General features: G+C 38.8%; 1 long non-coding RNA gene across 2 annotated transcripts in view; it reads right to left on the bottom strand.

The window, feature by feature from the left end:
• The window catches only part of LOC142053551 (uncharacterized), a 39,274-nt gene that overhangs the window by 10,875 nt on the left and 2,277 nt on the right, over positions 1-26,122 (bottom strand). For both annotated transcript variants that reach the window (XR_012659254.1, XR_012659255.1), the window contains 2 exons: positions 7,292-7,383; positions 5,689-5,762 (listed from right to left, as the gene is read on the bottom strand). This is a non-coding gene — a long non-coding RNA (uncharacterized LOC142053551). The remainder of the gene's footprint in view (positions 1-5,688; positions 5,763-7,291; positions 7,384-26,122) is intronic.

The raw sequence follows: 26,122 nt of genomic DNA, 5'->3' as shown, positions 1-26,122 counted from the left end.
ACTTCGTGTAACTCAATATCTTCAGGTTTTTCTGTCTTTACTCTTCAAGCTGTAGTGTCTTGTTAAACAGCATTAAAGTATATTCCAAATTTGCTCTCTATTTTGTTTTAAATAGGCTCATAAATTTCATAGAATCAGAAATTTGGAATCCCATCATATCTGCTTTTCTAAGACCTGTTTGCCGGTAATATGGAATAAGTCATGATATTTCTCCACTAAAAGTGCAGCTCCAGGTTCAAAACGTTCTTTTTTTTAAATTTGTAAGTTGCTGTTAATATAAAACATTTTATATTTTATATTAAGCCTTCTGCCCTCCCATCCAAAATTTTTTTTAAAAGTCCCAGAAAAGCTAGTAAGGTAAATGTCCTGGGAAATATCACATCTCAATGACAAATCATATTGACAAGACACTAAAACTCCTTGTAAAATAGAGTGAAAGGACAAAAAGACACATTTCTTTGTAGGCTATGCTTAGGGGCTGATTCTTATCTATGTACAAGCATTTTGGATTATTATTTCACTTAGATGATGGTTTCACTTGAAGGCCCTTTGAAAATACAAAGCAACAATGTAAAATATTTTTAATGAAAGTGAGAAAAAGTCTGAATTTCCAATTCCTAGTCTGGTTCCATCAAAAACGTATACAAATTATTGATTTTATGCCTATGTATAAAGCTACTCAGATACATGACTGCAGCATTAAAATGGAAAGTCCCTGTTTTCAGAATGCTTCATGAGTCTCCTCTAAATTCAGCTGGGTGCTACAGTGCTGCCAACTTTTATTTAAAGGATGGAAGTTTCACTCTCAATTTAATCCCATTATTAGTTGTACTGAAATCAGGCATGACCATGAGGGCTGGGAAAGTTAATTTCTACCTTTTCCTTAAGATCTCCAATATCCTTATGTTCATGTATTTGTTTCACACTAGTAACCTTTTTCTTAAATCTTTTGATGTACCTACTTCTAAGACTTTTCAATTTTTGCTGTATCTTCCCTTGGTTCCATGTAAAGTCAGTACACACAGTGTCCGGTCAAGTGTGGCTCAGCAGATCCCTGACAAAGGTGCCTTGGGTTAGACTGAGTAAATAATACTCTTAAATACAAATCTGTTTCCTCCCTAGGCCTTGCCCTGTGAGCAGATGTCACCCTCAGAAGTTTTCTCACAGTGACAGAACCTCAAGGTGACTTTCCTAACTAATATAAATCAGAAGCCCATCTAGCTACACTCATGTATCTCAGCTGAGATTGTGGCCTTTCATCTTTATTTTCATGCTCTTTCTTTTTTCTTTAGAATCAATAAACGAACTTGCTTAGTAAGTGTGGCTTCTGCAAGTCATTAAAACTACTCAAGGTGCAAGTCAAAGTCTGAATAACCATATTTAAAACAACGGGCAAAGATCTTAAAGATCTTCCACAGTCCTGAAAACAGTATCTACATGTACTTATATGCCAGGAAAAAATAGATTAGCGTCTAATAGAGTATACTGAAGTTACACAAAAACCAATGAACAGAGTCAAAGAATCCATCAATGACAACTCCAATGCCTCTAAGTGAATCTTTTGATCTTTTATTTTGTATCATGCCTTAATTTAGCATCTTCCCTAGAGCTTGCTTGTTTCAGTATTTTTGTCTAACCCTTTCAGAATTCCTTAGGATCAATTTTACCATTACTTCTGTATTTGTTTTCTTTCTCTTATTTTATTGTGTTTTCTTCACAGTATTTGTTGTCTTGTATTATTTGCCATTTCCAGCATTTGCCTTGTTTTACTATCTGTCGCTTGTTAGGCAGCTCATATTTCCAGTACTTGTCATTTCTCTTTGCATTTAATTTCAATATTTGTGACATGCCTTTTCTTCTTCCCATGACTCATAACTCATTTGCTCCCAGTGCTTCTCCAAATGGCTACAGGATAGATTCATGGGTAGTGTGGAAGGCTGCAAAGTCCAGAGAGATGGCCCACTATTCTTATTAGCATACATCATCTTGATTTTAACTGAAAGGCAGAGGGGAACAGAATAATTTAATGTATTAGACAATGCAGCTTTCTGACTTTGACTTGCATTAATTATTGTCATTGGACAGTATTTCTTGATATATTTCTCAGTCATTTCAGAAAGACCTAGTAAGTAAGTATTTGATATTTGAATATACTCAGTACTGCTTTTCAAAATACTCATATGCCGTTATTCTGTGTTATTAAGAAAATGACATATTTTTTAATACTTTTTCCATTGTGCATATTGCCAAATAGAGTGCAATTAAAGTATACAAGATATTTTAGTTTGCTTGAGAAAGAAAATGAGGGGGATCCTTATGTTTGAATAACTTTTGAGTGTGTTATTATACATTGTATTGCTTTAAAAGTATGCGTTATGATGCGTCGTAAGTGTAGTATATCTTATATGCTTCTTATGAATTTCCAGCTAAATTCAATATGAACAAAACATGGGAGGAGAGAATTTACATTGAAAAATACCTGAGTATCTTACAAGAATCCTTATCTCCTATATAGTATTGTTTTTAAGCATCCACTATCTATTTCAAAGGTAGTAGCAGAACAAGGACTATCTAGCAAAGAGCAGGAGGATGTAGCAATCTCTAATGTTGTCAAGGATCTAGTCTTCTGAAGGGGAGGAGCAGTAATTAATTTTGCACTACCCAAAGAAAAGAGGAGATGGCGTTTGGATGCTCAAGGGTGATTTGTGCAGGATTTCAGTTTCTTAGCTTACCACTGTGCTTATTTCACTGTATTTGTGTTTCATTTCAATGCCTCATGGAGGGAGATATCTGACAGCGTCAGGCATTAGCATGCTGTTAACTCTGCCAGCACTGATGCTTCTGTAGACCCCTCTGCATTCTTGAATTCTTCCCTCCAGTGCAGCCTTTTCCTTTCTTTTCATTCACTCCAGAATAGAAAGTGAGCAACAATCTGTCCTCCCTCTATCAGGAGATCCAGTTTCTTTGCCTTTTAAAACGCTGTTGAACTTGTGCTCTCTCCACCTGAACCATTTATTCTTACATCAAGAAACAAGAGCAAGCCTGCAGTCCTTGGGAGGACACATGACTTAAATCTGGAATGTCTGCTTGCTTTCTGATCTCCCACTTAGAAATAAAACGTCAAGCTGCCAGGCCCCATACCTAGTGTCATTTTAACATGTTTATTCTTACTTGGTACTCAGAAATTTTTCTGAGTACCAGTAGATGTCACTGCAGTCAAAAGAAAGTTCCTAGGGGATTTTCACCATGAATAAAACAGCTTTTCTAACAAAATACAAATGATAAACATTGTTATTTCTAGTACTACTCCCAAATTTTTTTATTTGGTAGATCAAATCTTTGAGACAATGAAATATGTGTCAGGAAGGAATTCAGGATTTAGGTCCAGGTTATTAACTTATTCTGAAAGTCAAGTCATTAGAAATTTCTCAACAAATTATGTTTTCATTGGAGAAAGAAACTGATTCATTGAAAGAGTTTGTTGAATTTTGATGCTCTAATGAGAAAGTTTTTATTAAAAAATCAAACACCCCAATTTCTCCAATCTACAGTAGAGTCTGTTCAACAGTAGGAGAGGAGATCCAAGGCCAAAATACTTCAAACTTCTATGATTAGGGGATGCACTTTAAATATAGAGGACTGGATGATCTGGATAATTCTCCCTTTCTTTACAGACAGTACTTGAATCCATCTCATGGAAAATGAAAAAAGGAGAAACCTCAGCAGTATAGATTAGGTGAAAGAGCATCTTTCCCTTCAACTCAGACTGTGATACCTTTAGAAGGAAGAACACTTTATGGAAAAAGGATAATGTCATAGTTAAGGCTGAGTGCTGTATATTCAGGTTGTCTTTGCAATTCTGCCAATGACTTTTTATTTGATACAGAGAACTTATTACCTCCACACTGCATTTATCTCATCTTCAAAATGAGGAAAATATCTACCTCAAGGAATCTATGAAGATGAATTTATTAACTTTTTTAAAGGAATATGCGATCTCAAAGGATTATGTGAGTGCAAAACATTGCTGATTCTCTCACTCCTGCGTTACAGAAAGTTGCATCAAGCAAGAACTCAGTGAAAAATTTTTTCCATTTCCCCTTGTGAATTTTTGTGCAGATTTGATGTTTTGGGGTGTGTATGTGGCTATTATACTCTGAAATTACATTAGGACATTTCAAAGTTGTTAGTAAAAAAAGGCAGACCTATCTGTCCTATAATATGTAATATCTTGAGAGTCAGTACACTAGAAATCTAGATCTCTTTAAAGGCTCTGTTCCATCCGAATATGCTAAAGGATTTGAAGTTCTATCTTTTTTTCTGTCTACATTTCACTCGACATATTTCTCATTCTGTAGGCTATTACTAACACAGATATTTGAACCCTGGAACAGTAGATTTTAATCAAATGCCTAAAGCATGTTATTGAGTAAATCTCTGTGTTTCTTTCAGTCATTCCTATTGGAGATACTCCACTCCACATGGATAACTACATATGTTTGGAGAGAGCATAGGGGAAGATGACTTAATAGTCCACAGAGCAGAAAACCTGCTGGGTACGTGGGAGTGTGAGGTTCAGGTCCATGGGCTGAAATAAGCAAAGCAAGAACGTCATGGTTGGATTCTTACTCCCACATGCCTGCCTGAAACTCTTTTAAGGTCAGTGAACATCTGTCTTCCGTCTGAGTTTGACCAGATAAGCCTTGTCCTTTAAAAGTAGCATGAGTGCTTCTCAGTAATACTTTTCTATTTCAACACATCAACACTTTCTGACATAAAATTATTTCATTTCAAAATTGTCTGCCACCTTACTTCAAACAAATCTACTCTGCAATGAAAAAGCTCAATGGTAGAATATATAGTAAGTGCCTTTCTGAACAAAAAGAACATTTGTTTAACTAATTGTCCCTGTTGTCCAACATCATCAAGGTTAGAAGCTCCTGGTATGTGGACTGGGGGTCATCATGTAATCATGTTAAACATTAAAACGGATGAATGCATCATTTTGGCTGACAGTGTATTTTCATGAGCAGCAAGCACTTTCCTCCAGGGACCTGATTTTCAGTTAGAGGATATGAACCATACCCAGTGCAGCAGAGAAACTGCTGAGTGAAAAGGGATATGTTCCATGGACAGAGGTGTGGCTTTTGCTGGCAGTACTTCATTGTGTTACGTGCCTCATGAAGTAATGGTGTAAAAATATGGGCAGAGAGGGAAAAAAAGCATCAGACAGACCAACATGAAGCATGGAGCAACTGTGGGTTTCACACAGGTGAATACTGACTCTTTGTTAAATGTAAATAGTATTTGTACTGGCTATGAAATTAGACTGTTGCCAGACTTGGGCTAATAGAGGAAAAAGGGCAATGCAAAATACACATACTCATGGCAAAAATGAAAAAAGATGCTACTGAAGAAAGCAGTAGATGTAATAACTGATACTTTGCTTAAGGTCAGACTTTGCGGCAGCAGCTGCCAAGGTGTTGGTGTTGGAAGGTGTGGAAAAGCACTGGAACTACAGAAACTGTAGTTGGCTCTGTACCATTTCCTGTCTTCTCAGCAGAAGGAATCTTTGCTCTTGCCAATACAAAATAGGTCCTGCATTTGTTCTGAGAAAAAACAACACTACTGAATAATGATTAAATTCACTTAAAAACCCAACTCAAAGCAAATGAGTGAGCAGTTTACCTGGAGGCTGTTCTACAATTGCTTGAAGTCACCAGAAAGAATTTCACAGAGTTCAGCAGGTGTTGAATCAGGACCTTCGCAGAAAAGAAGATACAGCTCTGTTTTATGGGCTTCATTAAAACCACAGCCAAAGAAATGTAAGAGCTGTTGTATTATAATACCTTAATAATAGTATCTTACTTTGCAATTGAAGGAGACTGGGAATGTGGTCTCACAGATGTGAATGTCCTAAAGATAGCGCTGGGCAGACAAAGGTAGACACATCTATGGGCCTTATTGTTCTAGTTTGGATTGGGACCAAGTTTGTGAATTCCCCTCTTGTCCTCAGAGTTCACACTGTGGAACGGTCTTGGAGCATGCAGACTGGATTTCTTTTTTTATGAAACTAAACTGATAGAAATGCTGCAGGAAGGTACCTGCACTCCAACGGCTAATGGGTGTTGAATGAGCAGGATCAGACGAGATCTAGTTTTCAGCAAAACATTTAAAATGGATATGGACATCACATCCTTGTCACCAACTCTTCTACCTCCCACATTCTCTCCTTTTGAAACATACTACCTGCTGAGGTAGACATAGCTTAAATGACTTAAATTCAGTAATTTGTCTCTGATACAAGAGATGCTTGCAAGAGACCTGAACACCTGTGCATGCATCAAGGTCTGTGAAAAGTCAGCCTTCATTATGCCCTATCTTACATTTTGTATTTGTGTATCTGGTCATTATTTGTGGCATGTGGAAGCAAACAGTCCTTATCACTTCTTATTTTTCTCTGTGTTTATTTGTGTTCTGATAAATGTAAACTCTTTGTAATTCTGCAGAATGTGCAGAGGCAGATGCTGCTGCAGCCTAGATGATGGTGTTTTCTGTCATGTCACTTCCATGCATTGCATGAGTACATCCTGTCACTTCCCTCAATGTCTGGTGAGTACTGCTTTTGCCATTGTGAGATTCATTCATTAAGAACAATTTTAATTACTAACACCTACTAACTTCAGTGATTCATCATCAGTTGTCTTCCATAACTCTGCCTTCCAGAAATCATGCTTTTATTCCCTAGGCTGATTCATGCAACCTTTAGCTGGCAAAGCAGTAAGGTCAGGGACATAGGTTTGAGAAAGGTGGTACCATGAAAGTCAAAGTTAAAGTAGAGGACAACTGTGGCACTTGAGAAAATAATGCTTGTAAGATGAGGATACCTGTCTGAGTATCCCGCTGCTCAGTGCTCTGATAGCTGTAATAAGAAATTCCCATTCTTTTTTTTTTTTTTAAATCATGATTGATTTTGATTTTTTATTAATGAACAAAAGGAATTTGCCAGATGATGGCTAGTATGGCTATAAAGATGTTTAATTCCAAGCATTTAATTCAAGGGTACAAATGCTTTATGTTTCAAAGATTTTTTCAGTTTTGCATTTGATCCCTTTTTTGTTTTACACTGTGTTGTCAGATCTTGAGTTACAGGTTTTTTTCTTGCTCCAGTTTCCAAATTCAATCTACAAAACTCCAACTTCATGAAAATGTAGAGAAGTCAGTGAAAGTCGCTCTACTGACTTTAGTTGTTGTAGGAAGAACAATATGAGCCATACTGTGGACCTTTTACCTATGTTTTTAGTAGTTGTCCTGAGTGGTCCCACTGTAGCCGAGTAGTTATAATCAGGTAAGCACTACATTGGGGCTCACAGGCTGAACCTCCTTTGGGAATGAAAGAGGAGAAAGAAAATTCAAGTTGTGGAAAAAACAGAATGAACTAACTAATGAACTAATGATAGAGCAGGTCAGGAACAAAGATCCTACCTGTGCTCTGACTCCCACTTTCCCAGATGTGAGAAAGGAGTAATGCCCCCATAAATTCAAGTTTAGTCTATCTCCAGCCTGTGTTTACTGAGCTCCCTTGTTTGTTTCTGTATTCCTGAAGGGATGGGAACTCTTCTATTGGACCTCTTTTCATGAGAACATGATGCAAAGCAGCACCTGATAGCAGTGCTTTGGTGGACTGAACGCACAAAAAGGCCAAATAAATAAATTCTGGAATTAGATATGATTTTCTGGACCTTTTAACATTCTCAGGAGATACAAACTTGGTTTTTCTGGAGAGGATATATAATAAAGAAATCTCTAGTTAGAGTTGGAAACAATGCTAAAGACAAGCTCTTTAATCAGGTCTTTTAAAACTGATGTAACTATCATGAAGAAAATAGCAGAAGGTAGTGTTACCAGTTTCCTTGAAGAGACATTAAATCTTATAAATATGCAATGAATCCATAAAAAAATGAGATGTTAGCTGTGTTAGCAGAAATATTACTAGTCTTCTGCTAAGACAAAGCTAAAAGGACTTCTGAAATACAGGAAAGTATATCATCCTTCCGTCCGTACCACTGTCTGATCTGAATGTGACTTTAGAGGAGGTCACTTGCCTGGGATTGAATCCAGTGGCTCTTACACTTTTAGAAGAGTGCTTGGATATCAAATGCTTGCATGCTAAGCTGGAATTGCTTCAGCAAGCCTGAGTTACGTTCCGTACCTGCTGTTCTGCTTTTGGGAGCAGTGAGCAGGAACAGATGGTGACTCAACAGCCTTTTCAAGATACTGTTCACAGTAACACTGCATGACATAAGAAAACAGCAATAAAATAATCCATACTCTATAGGCTGTAATCTTCCTACACACAACTCAGCACTCTCCAGTTGTTAGCCAAACACAGCTGTCTTCCTCAGGCTTCCTCTGCCCTGCCTTTCTGTATGTATTGGGTTTCTGTGGCAAGGTTTTGGTAGCAGGGGGGTTACAGGGGTAGCTTCTGTGAGAAGCTGCTAGGAGCTTCCCTCATGGTCAACAAAGCCAATGCCAGCTGGACCTGCTGCTGGCCAAGGCCAAGCCCATCAGCGATGGTGGCAGCGCCTCTCGGATAACAGATTTAAGAAGGGGAAAATAAAACCCTGTGCAACTGCAGCCAAAGAGAGGAGAGTATGTGGGAGGAACAACCCTGCAGACACCAAGGTCAGTGAAGAAGGAGGGGGAGGAGGTGCTCCAGGCACCGGAGCAGAGATTCCCCTGTATCCTGTGGGAAAGATCATGGTGAGGCAGGCTGTCCCCCTCCAGCCTGTGGAGGTTCGTCCACCTGCATCCCGTGGAGGACCCCACACCAGAGCAGGTGGATGTGCCCGGAGGAGGCTGTGTCCCCGTGGGAAGCCTGCACTGGAGCAGGCTCCTGGCAGGACCTGTGGACCCATGGAGAGAGGACCCCATACTAGAGCAGGTATGCTGGCAGGACTTGTGACCCTGTGGGGGACCCACACCAGAGCAGTCTTTTCCTGAAGGACTGTGCCCCATGGGAAGCACTCGTGTTGGAGGAGTTCATGGATGACTGTCTCCCATGAGAGGGACCCCACACTGGAGCAGGGAAGAGTGTGAGGAGTCCTCCCCCTGAGAAGGAAGGAACAGCAGAGACACCATGTGATGAACTGACCATAACACCCATTCCCCATCCCCCTGTGCCACTGTGGGGAGGAGGGAGAGAAAATGGGGAGTGAAGTTGAGCCCAGGAAGAAGGGAGGAGTGAGGGGAAGGTGTTTTAAGGTTTAGTTTTTATTTTCTCATTACTTTACTCTGATTTGATTGGTAATAAATTAATTTCCCCAAGTTGAGTGTGTTTTGCCCATGACAGTAATTGGTGCATGATCTCTCCCTGACCTTATTTTGGCTCGTGAGCCTTTCATTATATTTTCTATATTCTGTCCAGCTGAGGAGGGGCATGATAGAGCGGTTTTGATGGGCACCTGGCATCCAGCCAGAGGCAACCCACCACACTGTATCAGGGGAAGCTGCAATAGTTTTATGACTGAACTTGGGTCCTGAGCTCAGTCATCAACATACCTGATGACATATTAATTTGTACCCAGTTTTGGCATGTCAATGACCACAAAGCCCAGACATATGGATTCAGTCAGGGTGTCCATCTCAGCCTAGCACCAGAAAGTAACCAACTAAGGTCTGTTGGTCCTCAGTGAGGATTTCAGGGCAAGGTCAAAGAGAGCTTTCGACTACCCCTGAGGGTGGCTTAAAACACAGCAGAGAACAGAGAAACATTTGTTCCTGCGTACACTTGTTTCAGCTCCAGCAGCCTCTATTCCCAGTGACAAGGCAAACTAAAATGTGAGAAATGATAGCTAGTGTAATTCCTGCTTCCTTTAATATATTCCTACATTCTGTGATTGTATCTAGCCTGCTGATTTTGGCCTGGTTCACATGGAGTCAGCTACCAAGTGTCAGGTGGGAGCTGTGACTAATGACTGAGATACAGGAAAGAATAGCTACAGCTCACTGCACCAGGATCCTGATCTGCTTCCTCATGTCCAGGTGAGGAGGATGGTGGATCAGTGTCATGGCTTACATGCTGGCTCACTTTCCCTGGTAAACCCACACCCATCCTAAACTGGGGCATTTCCCGTAAGGATACTCTGACTCAGCATCGCATTCCTCTGACAACTCATTCACATTCAGTCTCCTCCTAAAGCAGCTGCTGTCTCAGGAAGTAGCTTTGTCTTTCTTCCCCCAAAGTCTCCTCTCCTGAGGGGATTTTTGAACATGAGGACCTGGCAATAGGTAGTCAGGTCTATATTTTCCCATTAATCTCCCAGATATTAAGTATGTTGAAGCTTTTTTGAAAAAAAAAGTTGTACCTCTAAATGTTTTATTTCTTGCTTTTTATTTCTGCCTGGACATTTATACTTATCTCCTCATAATCACATAGGAGCCTCTGTTAAAATGACTGAATACTCAGATGGTACATACAATGCTCACAGCTTAATATCATATAGGTTTCATTCTCTGTGCACACTGCTATTTTATACTTACAGTTGTGTGGATACTTTCAAATATGCAACTATGGTGACACACCTTCCTGAGAATTTTTTGAGTATATCCAGTAAGTATGTGACTTTTAGTTAAAAATAAATAAATAATTCTAAAAAAAGTCTTTCACTTCAAGTTGTTTCCTAAAAAGAGCCAGTCCACAGCAAAGACAATGATCTTCTAAAATAAAATATCAATTATTTATTCTGACACATGGAAAAAGATGTCCAGGAGCTAGCTAATCAGTGTAAAAATACATACTGCTAGAATTCACAGAAAATTCAAGGCAGCATAATGCAAGTTCTCCCAGCATTCAGTACTGATTGTTGTGGTGATATGGACATCGGAATAGGAGTATGTGGCTGGAAGAGAGAGTCTAGATCATGATCTGTAGACAGTCTGGTTCATCTAGGTCAGAACACCCAGAACTGTGGGCAACTGAAGGAAAATCTCTAGTTCAAAAGGCTGTAAAGACTCCACATGTACCTAATACCCTAGACTGCAAAGCATCACCACCACCCTGTACTGAATTTATAGTCTTATACAGGCTAAGTGTCACAGCTGTGCCATGGGAAGCATGAGTGAGAAACTGAGAACGTCTCCAGTCTCTGTACTAGCATAGCATATGTTAAACAAAACTTGCTCAAAGACTGACTACTTTCCTCTCTACATAGAAAGGCAAGAAAAAAACACCTTTTCAGTCAAAGTTGGGAGAAAAACCCTCTCTTGATCAATATCTTTTTTAACCCTTAGTACCAGCCTGAAGCAATATATCACCCTCAGTGACCCACTATGACCCTCAAGGGTATCTTGTAAACTTCCTCTCTGCAGCTATGGCAAACCTTTAAAGCTTCAAAGCTGAAAGCAAAAACTACCTCCCCTAGAAACTACAGTATTCAGCTGGGGAATTCCTCCCTAGAGCAGACCTCCCCTGGCCTCCAAATGTGACAAGCAAAAAGCTTTGAGAACACATTATAAATGCAATACAAGCTCATAAAGATCCAAGTACTTAGGATATGTCTCTGCCTACGTAGCACATGACATATCTGAAGTCTGATTGCCCATGCTCACAGCCTGATTTAGAAGCTTAAACATGGACACCTAATGTCATTTGAGATGCTGTAACTTAGCTGAAAAATCTGCATGGGTTTGGCAAATAATACCCAGATCTTCTAGAAGAATTTCTCTGGACTGGCAGCTGGCAGCCAGAAGCACTGTTTGAGGATGTGACAATAGTCGCCTCTGTCCAGGGGACTGAAGTGGGCCATCATCTTCCTACCCCAGAGGTTTTCTTACTCTCTTATACAGCTCTTTCCATACATGTACTAAAGTTCATCTTAAAACAAATTTAGCTTCACTTTCTCCCATAGCCTATATGGATACTCTTAAAATTTTCTTCCTCAGATTATTACAAATTTCCAAAATAGATTTATTCATGACCAATTTACAGTAATTTGAATTTACGCTAGTGCTTCTGTTTAGCTTAAGCCATTGTTTTTGTCCTTGATATTCGTACAAGGACATATTTCTAGAGTCCTCATATCCCCTCCCATCTTTAGTTTTTCTTGGCTAAACAGCCCAAGCTCTGCAAGGTCCCATTGTAAGGCTTCCTCTTTACTTAATCGGTGCTATAGATTGTTTCTGCTTCTCTTCCAGTTCCATTTTATCTTTCTTGAGCATAGATGACCAGCCCAGTGCATGATATTCTAAATGAGACCTTTAAATGCCTGGTTGCCATGGCACTTCTGCAATTCCCTGTGTCATATTAGTATGTTGTGGGCCTTTTAGCATAAATGACCACTTAATTCTGGAAATATTTTCTAAATTTTAGTCACAGAAAAATTATAAATCTGAGGGATAAAACATTTAAGTTTAAATTTCTGTAGAGACAGGAAGGTCGATGTGGGATTTTTATGCAGGCAGGAAGTTTTTCACAGGCTGTTTCTTTTGTCTTCTGTTCACTTTCCCATTTCCTCACATGCTGCCAAAGTGTTTTTCCATCAGCACTTTGCTACTTCACTGTAAACAGCCTTTTAGTTCTTCGCGTTATCTGTATATCAGTAATCAAGGACACTTTTTACCACTTTCTTCTGTTAGTAAGAAAGGAAGATTTATCTTCATCATGTATGTTTTTTCCTTTATTTACAGTCGACGTAATTTGCTGGTACATGTCCTGTGTAGGTCAACTGCCTAGAGGCACTCATGTCAAGGTCTAAGACCATTATCAAACTACCAGTGGACTCTAGAGAGAAAGAGCTGTCACAGTATACCATAAACTTATGTGAGTTTAAATGATGCATTTATACATGATATGTGATTTATGTTACAACGTGACAGACATGGAAATCCCTCTTTGCAAAATGTAATCAAGATACCTCACTTAGGAAAACACAGTGCTTCACCAGGGACTTTCAGGAAATAAAGCTTATCTTCATAAAACAGAGATGGCCATACTTAAAGGATATTATAACTGAAATTTTAAATTCAGTTAAGATGACTGGCTAGAACAGAAATATATACAAACTCTTTCCTATCAATGAACACTTATGAAATCACAACCCATCATCTGAACTGCAAATGGTTCACTTCTTACGCTGTCTACATAGACATTTAGGTCCTGGAATGTGAAATGGTTTTGCATTTCAAGATAAATAAGCTACTTGCAGAGTGGGTATAGCAGGAATAAGTTCAAGCTAGTACAAATTGCTGTCACCTATCTTTCGAAGCACACAGACATGAAGCAGAGGAAAATAGGGAGGAATGCTAAATAGGAAATGTAGTCAAACTCCTTATAATCAGAGTCACTGTGCTCTACCCCAGCACAACAGTATCACTGTCATGCACAGAATTTTGGTGAAAGCTTTTACTCTTTTCTCCTGTTTTGCTTCTAGAGATATCCAGATCCCCTATTACCCCATTCAGTGCCTATGAACTTTATTAATTTTACCTTTTCTATATTGGCAGTGCTCTTGTTCTGGACTCAGTTATATTCTTCTCTTGACCAGCTCTGCAAGATCTTCCATTATCATCTGTCCTACATTAACCTGTGTGAGACTTTACTGGGGTAAGAGCTGCTGAAGGGGCTTTGGCTTCTGCATTATCTTACCCCTCATTGCCACAACATAGGAATATATATGAAGACTCTTTTTTTCTGCACAGGTAAAGATGAAACTCCAAAAGAAGAAATATTTTCGCTACTTGTGTTACAGTGATGAACTTAAGCTTCTCTTTTAAACAGAAAGTGTGAATGTTTCTGTGGGAGTGAAGAATCTGCTATTCAGCCCAAGAAATGAAATAGAAAATCCCGTACTAACAAAATTCTTTTGTGATGGTGACATAGCACCTGAGCAACCCATGAATAATTTATTTTTGTGGACCTGATAATCGAGATATTGACAAAATATCTCTAGTGTTTCTGTCACTTAATGGTATCCTTTGACAACTTTCAGTTATAGACTTCATCACCTAACATGGAAGTACAGGGGGCTGAAGCGTATCTTCCCCATTCCATAATCTCTGTTTATGACATCCTTGTAGAGGTTGCTTCTTGAAAACCTTATTTTCTGCTTTTGGCTATCATAAGACTTGTCTGTGGATGAATAACACTTACCTGCACCCCTGACCCTTGTGAATTTGGCTCCTGGCTGGAATCCTGGCAGCCCGCTACCTGTCAGTGATTTAATGGAGGGATCCTGCCGTCATCCATTTCAAGCTCTCTGAGCAGGAAAATGAGATGGGAGTTTCATATTTCAAAGAACAATAGAGCTCAGGGATGGTTTTTTAAATTGAAATTCTGGCTGCAGGAGTCATTAAATGTAGTTCTGCTTCTCTTCTAGACTGTGAGATCAAACAGCACTGGCAATAGGAGGAATATTTGCTCACTTACAGTACATGTGCAATTTTTGCAGATTGGCTGGCTTCACTCCACAATTTACTGCAAAAAGGACATAAAAATATCATTGAAATGTCTGGTTTTGTGCTGAATAAAACCCATGCTAAAATGTTGTTGGTTTTTTTTTTCCCCAAACCGTTTCTGAACTTTTTCTTCATTGATATTCAGGCTCTAAGGCTTGTTTTTTCCAGAGTCAGTTGGTAGTGGATTGGAGAAACTACACAATTTGAAAATTGTCTCAGTTTTGGCTAAGTGAACAATATTTGATATGAAAGATCTGGTATGAAAATCATTCATTTTCACCATAATCCATCCTAGTAATGCTGAAAACCCATAAAAAATTATGGATAATTTAGTAGCCTCTAAGACCATAATCCAGAAATCTTGACTCCACACTCACTACAGAAGGAAAACTTCCACTAAATTCACCAGACTAAACTTGGGAGCATTGTCTTTTACCTTAGGATTGAAATCAGTTTACAAAAAAACCTGTTCTACTCCTTATCTATAAAAGGGAAACAATTTTTATTAGTTTATCACATCTCAGTTTCACAAAACCCAACCCCCAAAATACGGAATCAGCCAGCTTACTGCACTAGGGTACACCTAAACTGAAATTCAAGTTGTGGGATTTTTTTTTTAGGGTGCCTAACCAGAAGTACATGTGCATGTGTAATCTTCATTTAGAGTGTCTGGACAATACAATAAGAAATGTGGAGTATTTGGATACAATTACATTACCTGAGCAAAAGGCTGTTTGTTAATGGAGGTTAATGTATTGCATTTAGAGAGTTCATTTCACAATTATACTATTTACATGTATTTGGTAGCCAAAGGGGGGAGAGAGAGAGAATTCTTTACTAATATAAAATACCAAAAGAATTTCTGTTACTTCCTGGGGGTGTAAAACCGATAAATGTTTACGCCATTATTTCTTCACTCTAAGACATTATTTATTACATTTCCAATGAAAAGAAACCTCCAGACTAATGGAATGCTGAATGTTTCCTCCATATATGGCAAAAATAATCTAAGCATTAATGAGGAAATACTAAAAAATGTAAGATATGCATCACTTGCACAAAATACATCAAAATAATCTCCAAATTTTTGAGACACAGTACTTTCAAGTCTGAAGGACAACTTTGAGATACACCAAAATGGAGGACTTGTAATAAATAAGTATGGGATCCAGTAAGAAACACACAGAGTCACATCATCACAGAACAGATCCTGAGAGACTGCCTACCGCACTGCACAGAGCAAACATCTGGATCACAAGAATTCGTCAGCACAGTGGTTTGGGGAGTCTCACCCAAGCCATTGGAAAGAGCCATTGCAAGGACCATTGCCACTGAGAATCATGGCGCCATTATGTCTGGGCCTGACAATCCTTTTTGAGATATTTGATTCCCCATGTGAGTGCTACCCTATGCAAAGACCCTATGAATTTTTTTTTTCTAAGCCACAGAGTGAGTGAGCTGTCATGGAGGAAAAGAAAGGACTTAATATCTTAATATAAGTACTTCTAGCAAAGTTATTCTGCTCTTTAGGTGAAGTTGATATCTTGGTATTGCTTGTCCTTTGTGCCTTTTTGCAAAGCAACAGAATCATAGAGTCACAGAATCATAGAACGGTTTGGGTTGGAAAGGACCTGCCATGAGCAGGGACATCTTCAACTAGATCATGTTTCTCAAACCCCCACCCAGCCTGACCTTGAACACTTCCACGGACTGGAAGCTTCTTTGGGAAACTTGTTCCAGTGCCTCACCACTCTCATCATAAAGAATTTATTCCTTAATCCAATCTAAATCTACCCTCTTTCAATTTAAAATCTTTGCCCCTTGTACTGTCACTACAGGCCCTAGTAAAAAGACTTTCTTTTTCTTTCTTACAAGCCCCCTTTAAATATTGCAATGTTGCATATTGGTCTCCCTGGAGCCTTCTTTTCTCCAGGCTAAATCGAGCCTAAAATGCCCTCTAGAAACTTCAGAAAAGTCCTCCTACTATGTTTCAGGAAATAAATTGTAAAAAACAACTTGGCTTGCTGCAATGCACAGAACCATGGGATTTACTTCATAGAAATCATAGGGACATATACGACCAAGGACAGCAGATCTGACACACTTGAAGCTCAGATACCTCCTCACAGCATGACTCATTCAAGGTTGGGCTAGATTTAGAGAAGCAATTCAAGTGAGGAGTTAAGCCTCTGCAATGGAAATGTACATGTAGAAAAACCCCTTCTAAAGAAAATTGCCATATCATAGCCAGAGAAGTCCAATGTTTTCAAGAACTACCCATAAGAAAATCAGTATTTCTACAGTGTCAGAATTTTCTATTAAAAATGTAGAGCTTAATAAATCCTAAGTCTGATTTCTGATGTTGAGCCCTCACATTCTTTTGAGCTCAAGGTTCACTTTGCCCTGAACCATTTCTGTGGCTCGGTGGGTAAAGTTTTGCCACCTCTAGTGCTTTCAAAAGTGCTGAATGACCTGCTAAGGAGTAGTTACTAGGTCCTATTGGTCTTTGTAGACATTTGTGATTAATGCATAATAAAAGCTCTCTTTCTGAGATTGTGTGTTCCAGTAGCAGCTGGATAGAAGATGAGAGCTGCTACTGGAGCAACGCCATCTATACAGTGTGAGAAAGTAGACTTGGCAAAGGGCTCTGGCTGTACCAAGCAGGTCCCACTGGCAGAGGAAACCTTAGCAAGCTGTCTGAGTTATCTTACTATGCATCTGTTCTCCTTGTAGTTTATCAAGGCACGCAGGACATTGGTTGGTCTGACAGGGCTGTGGGATTCAACCTAAATTACACCCCATGCCAACACTGTATATGCTGAAATAATAGGAGTTATTCTCCTATTATGAGATTATTATGAGATTTAAATTTATGCATTATTAGAATTTGCTTTTCAGATATCTTGCTGTTTTACTGGGTACACTGAGTATTCTTCTTTTACTTTTCTAGTCTTAAACATAATTATACAGCATAAACAATAAGAATGGCATTGTTAATGAAAGCTTTGCAGTACTTACTGTCCAAAAATTTTTATGTTTTGAGAAGGTACTGCTTCTAATGAAATTTTTACAGTGGTTTTTCTTTGATTTTCTTTTTAATGTTCTTGCTGCATTTTAAAGCTTAATAGTTTTATTTTCTGAGTCAATAACCCACTTTTGTACTTCTTGTGAGGTTGTGTACTAAGTAAACCTATTTACATTAAAGATGGTGACATTTTAACAAAGATTGGCTGCAAGATTTGTTCAGTACATTTGCCAAGCAGCAGTATGCATAGCTGGAAGACTTCTTAAAAATACCTTGTAGTTTTTCCTTTGGCGCCATGGGCACCCCTCCAGCTGTTCTTTCCACTATTCTCTTTCAGAGCAAAGCAACTCTATTGGTTTCTAGCCTCATGTCACTTATTTGGAGAAGTCAAGACATCCTTGCAGGTATACAATGACTGTAGAGGTGAAGTTTGCATGCCTGGCCACTGCTACTCCTCCTACCAGCCTATTTCTTCATCATAGCAATTATATCCCTCCACAGCAATTATAGAGAGAGCACTGGAACCCCCACAGTCCATCTAAACACATACCTTTGCTGTGGCCCCTCAGACCTTGAAGCCACTGGTGCTGATCCCTCCTAAGTGAGTGGTTCTAGTCAGTCTAACGTCCCTCACTGTTGGCCCAATGTGCAATACATTTTCAAAACATGAACTCATGTGCATTGCACTGAGTTTGAAACAAGCAAGGGTGAATTCATTCCTGTCTGCTTTGTGTATTGTTTTGACTATGGGCAGGATGATTTCTGGCCTCACTGTTTCCTGGGAGTGAGAGGGATTCACCAATATGCCTGTCAGGGTGAGCTGCCAAAAGAATGTTAACTGGTGTTGAAGTGGTGCCAGGGAGCATGGAAATGAGCCAGGGGTTCAGCTGGCAAGTACTGGACCCTCCATGTACAAAGTATAAAGGCTTCCGTATGCAAGCCCTAAAAGAGAGCGGAAGAGGTGAAGGTTTGATTCATCAAACCAAGAACAGGTGACAGTGCTCAGGGAAAATGGCATCAACAAAAGGTAGCAGGGCTCACTAGGTGTAAGTTTTTTGACAGGAAGCAGCTGCTGGCTGAAAAGGAACAAGTCACCTCCAGCACAATCCTGATCCATGGCAGCATGTGTATACAAAGTAGTCGTAGTGAGATGGATATCCAAGGGTGGTTATTATGACCTCTTTCCCTAACATGACCTAAGTTAATATGACCTACTGCTTATTTCCTAGGGATTGTCAGGAAAATGGTTCAGCAGTTTGTAGGCATGATGAATTGCCCTCTTTGGCTGCAGATAGGATGTGTATGGATAAAAAAAGGTTCTATTTGATGACATGAATTAATAATTTAAATTTATTGGTTTTGATAGGGCATTGAAACCATAAATACCATTAATTTGATACTTGAAAGATCAAATGTATAGAAAAGGAGAGTTCCAAATTTTGTTAAGCACAAGGGATTAAACACTGTGGATCCTTCTTTGAACAGTGACAGTCTGACGTCGATGAGATCTGTCCAAAACTAGGCCAGGCTAGATGGGGCAAATATTATTAGGCAAGTCACCTAAGACAGGACAAGTGGGCAATGCAAAGAAACTGACGGTGGAAGGTGAGCTGTCTGGTTAGTGGGCTGGTGCATGCATTTTGTTAGAAGGTGCTATGTCTCTCGATTGCTCCTCCAACTGCTGAGGAAATGTCATGGCGGCTGGCATCTGGGGTGTGAATAAGCATGTTAAGATTTGCAAAGTCAATTGCATTGAAAAGACCAAGGAGTAGCGACTGGAGGCTTGAAATCTTATTGTGTGAAAAGAACAAAAATCTGTGTGGAATTTATATTCTGAACTCGGAGGGAAATTTTAGGATAGTGCTCCGGATCTCACTGGATGAATAAAAACCACAAAGCAAATCACAGGAGTAAGTAGACACCCTACCAGGAGCAGGAAAAAGTCCTGCTCAGCAATGTAATTATGTTTAGGAGATCAAGAACTATGGGGATAATGTGAGACATGCCAAAAGTCAGTCTGAGCCAGAATTTGTAAAGGAAATTAAACAAATAGCAAAAGGTTATTCAGCTGTATAAATAAAAAGAACACAGGAAAGCGTAAGTAAGTCCACTACACAATAATGACAGAGCAGACATTAAGGATAATCTAGCCATGTCCCCAAAAGTAAATGAACACAAAGTACAAACTGGTGTCCTTGGAGTCTAATAAGAGGAATTTCTTCTGTAGGCTGGAGTTCATTAGCTGGCATCACTAGAAGAGTCAAAAACCTTATGCTTTTGTCCACAATAGTCAATACAGGTCTTGCATGGACTCCAGTGAGGTGTATATCAATCCTTAGTAACTCTAATATGTTACCAGCACACACATAGATCTGAGTGATATGGATATGAAAAGCCATTATCAGGTCTACAGATAAATGGCTCAATTGCAATTGTGTGAAAAGACGAAAAACAGTGGGATTGAGGGGAATTGACCGCATGTGTTATTGTAGCTTTGATAATATCATGTAAACTACAGTTATTTAGGCAGTGAATGAATGAATACTCACTAACAATGTACATAATATGGACTTTCTGGACTTGGATCTCTACTTTCACCTCTGGTTGCCGCTATCTGACAATGTTGCTCTTGCATGGCAGATAGAGATGGGAGACTGGACAAAGGGTTCTTATTTACTGAGTTTGCAATATTTTACAGGTGGTGACAGCAGGGGCTTTTCCAATATCCAGAGTCAGGTTGGTCTAAAATATTATCTATTTCACTTAGGCAGTGCTTACTAACACCCTCCTGCAGTTTTTCAGTTGCATAGGTACTGAACTGACACAACCAAGTTTGCTTTCTTGTATCACACACTGTATAGCAGCAGTTTTCCATGCTGAATCAAGTCCCTTTCATGCAGAAAGTTTGAACAGAGCATTGGTGAAACAGAGACGGCAGTTCCTCTTTCCTGGACATAGGGAACAGCCATGTTGTTACAGGGGGGAAAGGTAAAGTATACTTTGAAAATGTTTTTTTGTACCTCTTCGTGGAGGTATTTTAGTATCTTCAATACATAAGGTCCTACATATTGAATCAATATACAGGTCCCAATGTACTGGACTGTTTTCTCACACACAAGAGACTGGTCTCAAACCCTGATCTAAAACCTGTTGAAGTGAATTAGAAAATTTCTTCCCTCTACACCAGCAGATTTTTTGGTCTTACAAGATCTTGGAACAGATCAAGCATATAAAGTGGGGGAGAGAAATGATAATTTCCAGTTCTCAGATCGAGTTATTGGGATATAAAGAGATTAAATAATTGCCTGAGACTGCACTAATAGGTTTGTTCCACTGAGAAGGGTTTGTGTACAGTTCAAGACCCTATGCCCACAAGCACATCCCCTCACTCAAATAAAATGGTGGGTTTTAATTCAAAATAGTTGACTATTTGGTAATATAGACTAATCACAAATGAAGCACTAACACAAGCACTGAAATGCCACTTCAATGCCTGTAGTCTTCCATTAGCATTCAAGAGTTCCAATGGGGGACTACAGGAGGGACAAAGAAAGACTCTTGCAACTCTTTGGAAAACAATTCCTGGAGTACTTCAGCTTAATATTGTGCAAAAGTTCCCCCTCAGTTGCCTCAGTTCAATGGAAAAGAAGGTGGTATAAATGAGGTGACAACAATATTATTTGAAAGCATGGGTAGCTCTCATTTGAGGAAGTCTAACCTGAAACAGGTAAACTGAATAACTCTGATAAGTCTTCAATACAGATTTATGCATCTGAGAATCTGAGAATTGAACTCAGATATTCAGAGACTCAGCTGCAATATTTTATCTCTTTCTTTCCAGTAGTAGAATATTCTAGTTGATAGAAAAGCACTTACATGATAAGATGTCTAGCTGAGTATTCACAGTAAAGTTTACACATCTAACATTAACTAATTAATTGAATTATTTATTAAGATTTAACATCTTGATTACATTATACATAAAATATTGAGTCCTAAGAGATATTGGTATTCTAAGAAAAACAGAACAGAAGATAATATTAAAATGTAAATTCATTCTAAAGATGTCCTTTTTGGGGGGGTATTTTTAAGGCAGTTAATGTTCATGTCAATTTATATAGTTTTTTGTTTGTTTTTTTTTTTTTTTTTTTTTTTTTTGTCATCAGACACTTCATTGTTCTGAATCTTCAATTTCTGACAATAAAGACAAAATCAAGAGCTTTGGTAAAATTATGAGTAATTGTCAGTAATGGCCATTATGGTGTTGGTTGTTTCTCCTAAAATGGGATCTAACATTGCTTACACCCATGAATAATTTTATTCAGAAAAATAGCTACTGTTAACTTGAATGAAAAACTTGTTGATTTAAAAGAGTCAGACATACATTTCCTTGATTAGTCTTATGTCAGTGCTTTTGAAGATTAATACACACAGTGGTGTACAAATTAATTTCTGAACTTTTTTCCTAGAACTAAATTGTTGGCTAGATTATATGAACTTAATGCTCAATATTTCTACATTTATGAGGTCCACTTTATACTACTTCTTCATGCAGCTTACTCCTACTTAGCTTAATGACTTCTTTCGGTTTTCACTCCTGACCTCTTGAATCTACTGCTGTTTGTAAAACCTTTTCTGTGATCATGATTTAGCAACATTATTTAGTAACCATTTTATTGCTTTTATATAACTCTGTATATCACTGGAAGAAGTGTTTAATGGAATAAAATTCATTCCTATCTTAGGGCAGTGTAAACAGAGAGAACTTTCACAGGAACGTATTTTAGTTTGAAAAAAATAAAGGCTTAATAGCCTATCTGAAACAACACACACACACACAAAATAAACCATAATAAAATGCTATTCAACTTATTATAGTCCTGTTTGGTTCTTTGATCTGTTAACTCTCTTGTGTTGTGTTTATTTAAAAGTCAAGACTAGTGCAGTAGCAAATATTTGTAAGTCAAAAATAAGGCTAGGGTTGGTTAAAAACTGTTGCTGCTATTTCATATGGAGAGGATTGGGACTGTTGAAACCTGCAGCAGTGTATGGTAGTGTCTGCATTTCATCTTGTGTTTTTAGTGCAGAGCCAGTGACAAAGGTAGGATTGTCTCTGCTCTCTTTCACAGAAAACTCCATTAGTCTGTGTTTTCAGACAGTGAGTCACCCCTGGCCACAACCTTCATTCTTTCTGTTGAATGTTAACCTGTCCACGTTGTGGCAGATGAACCACACCTACCTCATAGCTTGTATAAATTCCTCTCCATTTTTAGCATAGTTCAAACACTGCACCTGTGCTTCTGTGCTGTACTTTCTAGTCCAACATATGCTGAGTTTAACAAAACCACAACAGGGACTTAAACTGAAAAGTTTTCAGGGAGTGGTACCGTCAAATTTTCCATTCCTCAGCAATGAATGGGAAGAAGCTGAACACAAATAAAGGTTTACAGTATAACGCTCCTGTTAGCAGCTGCGGCTCTGCCTTGAGTCTGCAGCCTGGCAATGCTGACAAATTGCCGTTTTGTGATGCTCGGTGCCCATCAACTTCCTGCAAAGAATTGTACTTCAGGCACTGTGCGTGTTTACACTGAGAAAGAAATATTTCAGCACCTGCATGTTAGAAATAGAGAGACACATTCATCTTCGTTTTGTGATGCGATTGCCTTTTGTGTTAAGAAATCAAACACCTACAGCCATGTTTCAAGAAGAGGAATTAGAAGTACCTTTCAAAAGTACAACCAACTCACATACTTATCTTGCTTTCATAATTTGCTGTCACTGTAGAGACAAGCATTGCTTCAATTGAGTGATCCACTTGCCAGAGTATAATACTCTGTATAGTTAAAATTTCTCCTCTAAGTGATTGTTGGTACATTCCTAGGGTGAGTGCATATGTGGTCAGTGATGGGGACATCCACGTTCCTCTCCAGGCATGGTACAGCGGCATCCCGCATCCCCCTGAGCATTCTTGCACCGTCTTAGCTCCTCTCAGCCACTAGCTTGAATTTTACTTGTAACTTGAGGCACTGCTCAAACCTTTCTGTAGTGCAGTTCAGGCTTCAGGTTTTTTTGTAGTTGTTTTTTCTATTTTTATTCTTTAGCATTTAAATTTACTTCCTTTCTAGGACTCTCTCTGTTTACTCATACGGCTTCTACAGCTATGCCATCTGGCTTAATGTCATTTTTCACCTGAGACATTAAGCTTGGTGCAAGAAAAATGTTTGGAGAAACTTCAAAACTTAATCTTTGGCAAGGCTCTGTGCTAGAAATTTTAATTCAAAGGCTTAGATTTTTACTTTGGCTCCATAGTCTTCAAAGTACTGATTCAACTTGTGATCAGGGGTCCAAGCTCAAATCTCTGCTGTGCAATTCAATGAACAGGTCCCAAAACATGAGGGGTCCCAGCAAGCCCTAGGACACCCCTGCCCACCTAGTGACATTCCAGCCTGCACTAGCAGCATAAGTGGAGCAGTCATGGAGTTGAAGGGAAATGGAGCAGAGTCAACAATTCCACAGCCAGAATTGGTGTGGATTACAAAGCTGTGTACAGGTTTGGCCTCTAGTCGCTCTTGCTGTTCAGCAAGTTTCAGCCTTCCTTTCTACTGTCTGTTCTATCTCCTGGGTGATCCACCACTGAGCTGTACAGCTCCAGATGTTTCTGCAAGGAATTTTTCCATTCCCAAGCACTGTTGAAGGACATCTGGACCACACCTTTGCTTGCTCTTCCAAATTACGACCCAGTATTGTAGGGCAACCTTTCAGTAGTTTTGCTTTGCAAAATTCCTCCTTTCAGGCATCTCACAGTTTTTGAAGCTGTAATGCCAGGAACCAAGAAGAGTGAATGATGAAACAAGTGGTTACTTGAAGATAAAGGGAAAGTTGTTTATCTGGAAAGTTTTGGGGAAGTGGTCTCCACAGCCTTATATAAGCCACATCATCAACGGACACAGAGCTACAGAGGACTGCAAGAGGCTGTATAATTCCTGAAGCAACATCAGAACACATAATTGCCTGCCTAGCACAATCTAGCATATATTCATCTAAAGGACCCTCTTACAGACTCCCCAGTCTTACAGTTTTCCCCAGGTAGCTCATCTTCCCTAAGAGGTGATTGACAACCTGCCCCTAAAAAATTCCCATAATGGAGGTCCCATAAGGCCCTTGTTAAACCAGTCCAATTTCAGAGTGGCATAATAGAGTTCAGGATGTCATAATTACTCTAATATCATGCCCTGAATATAGCTGGCAATTTAAAGTCTGAAAGCCATAATCAGTAAGCCGTATTTAAGGTAGAAACATTTTTATTCCTGTAAGTCAGTAAGTGCTTTTTTTCCCCCAGGTTTATTAATTATTTTCCAAAGAATATTTTCTAGGGAAACACAGTCTCCTCTTATCTGACTTTGCAGCACTAGCTCTGCTGGATCCTAAATTTTCTTTGCATCCCTGACCTCCCTGAATTTTCTGATGAGCCCACACATCAAGCCCTGGGAAGGATCATAGTTCTACAGCTAACGTCTTGGTGAAACTTGTGGAAATAAGCACTCATCCAATTGCGATACACAATTCAGCTTGTCTATATTTATATACCTTTTGGCTGATTCTTCTGCAGATGACCAGATGACCATTTTTATTTGCACAGATGACAATTTTTATTTGTTTCCTAATTTTCTTTGGCAATACCTATGTCCCCAGTGCAAATGAAAACACAGAAGGAAGTACCTTTGTAACCTTACTTGTCAAAAGATTTCTTAAATGCAGATGTTGGCAACATCCTGCATAAAAAGCAAAGCCAATAAAGACATTTTAAAGCAGTGTGAGAAAGAAAACTGTGTAAACACATGAATAAGGATATAATATTACACCACTAATATTCAGGTACCACCAAAATATTTAATGTTGTAGCAAAGTATCTGAAATATGTCATGGGACACCTACCAAAAGATTGCTTGGCAACGAACAAGCAAAAAGAAAGACAATTAAACTTGCATGTTCATTCAAAAAGTTATAAAATTAGGTCTTCTGAATGTTTAACTGTGGAAACATATTTTATTAATGTATTTCTCTACAGAGGATATGAAATTAATCTTAAGAGAGACACAAAAACTACATGGATGCACGTGTTCTGTTTGGACAAAATAATGACTTGAAAGTGAAGATTATGGGTATGGGTTATGTTCCAGATTTTAGAATAACTGTGCATGTTATTCTACAATTTTTTTCTTATTGAATTCCCTAGGTTTCAATGCAATGGCTTACAGAAAAGAAGTTTCCATTGAACCTGAGGAACTGTATCAGATTTTGGGTTGTAATTTCTCTTAGTCTCAGCCTGTTAGACTTTAAAATAGGAATAACTTTCTTATCTTTGTCAAGACAGATCACAATTGTTTTTAGTGATAATTTCTTGCAGAAATATTGGGTTTATGCAATACTTTACCAAAAAGTGCAAATTGTTTAGATAATACTTGTCAAAATAGACTATACATTATGTAAAGATTCATATATGGCTTTTAAGTGCAGTTTTAGTTTTTCTTGCTTGACAGATTATCCTAGCTCTGAAGAATATCTAGATCTTCTGGTATTGTAACATGCAGAGAGTCAGCGAACCAGACTTGTTTGTCTTACTTTAGCAAAAGACATTTTAAT

The sequence above is a fragment of the Phalacrocorax aristotelis genome, chromosome 2 (assembly GCF_949628215.1).
Source record: "Phalacrocorax aristotelis chromosome 2, bGulAri2.1, whole genome shotgun sequence".
NCBI lineage: Eukaryota > Metazoa > Chordata > Aves > Suliformes > Phalacrocoracidae > Phalacrocorax > Phalacrocorax aristotelis.
The sequence above is the reverse complement of the archived record's forward strand: the minus strand, read 5'-3'. Positions and strand labels throughout refer to the sequence as shown.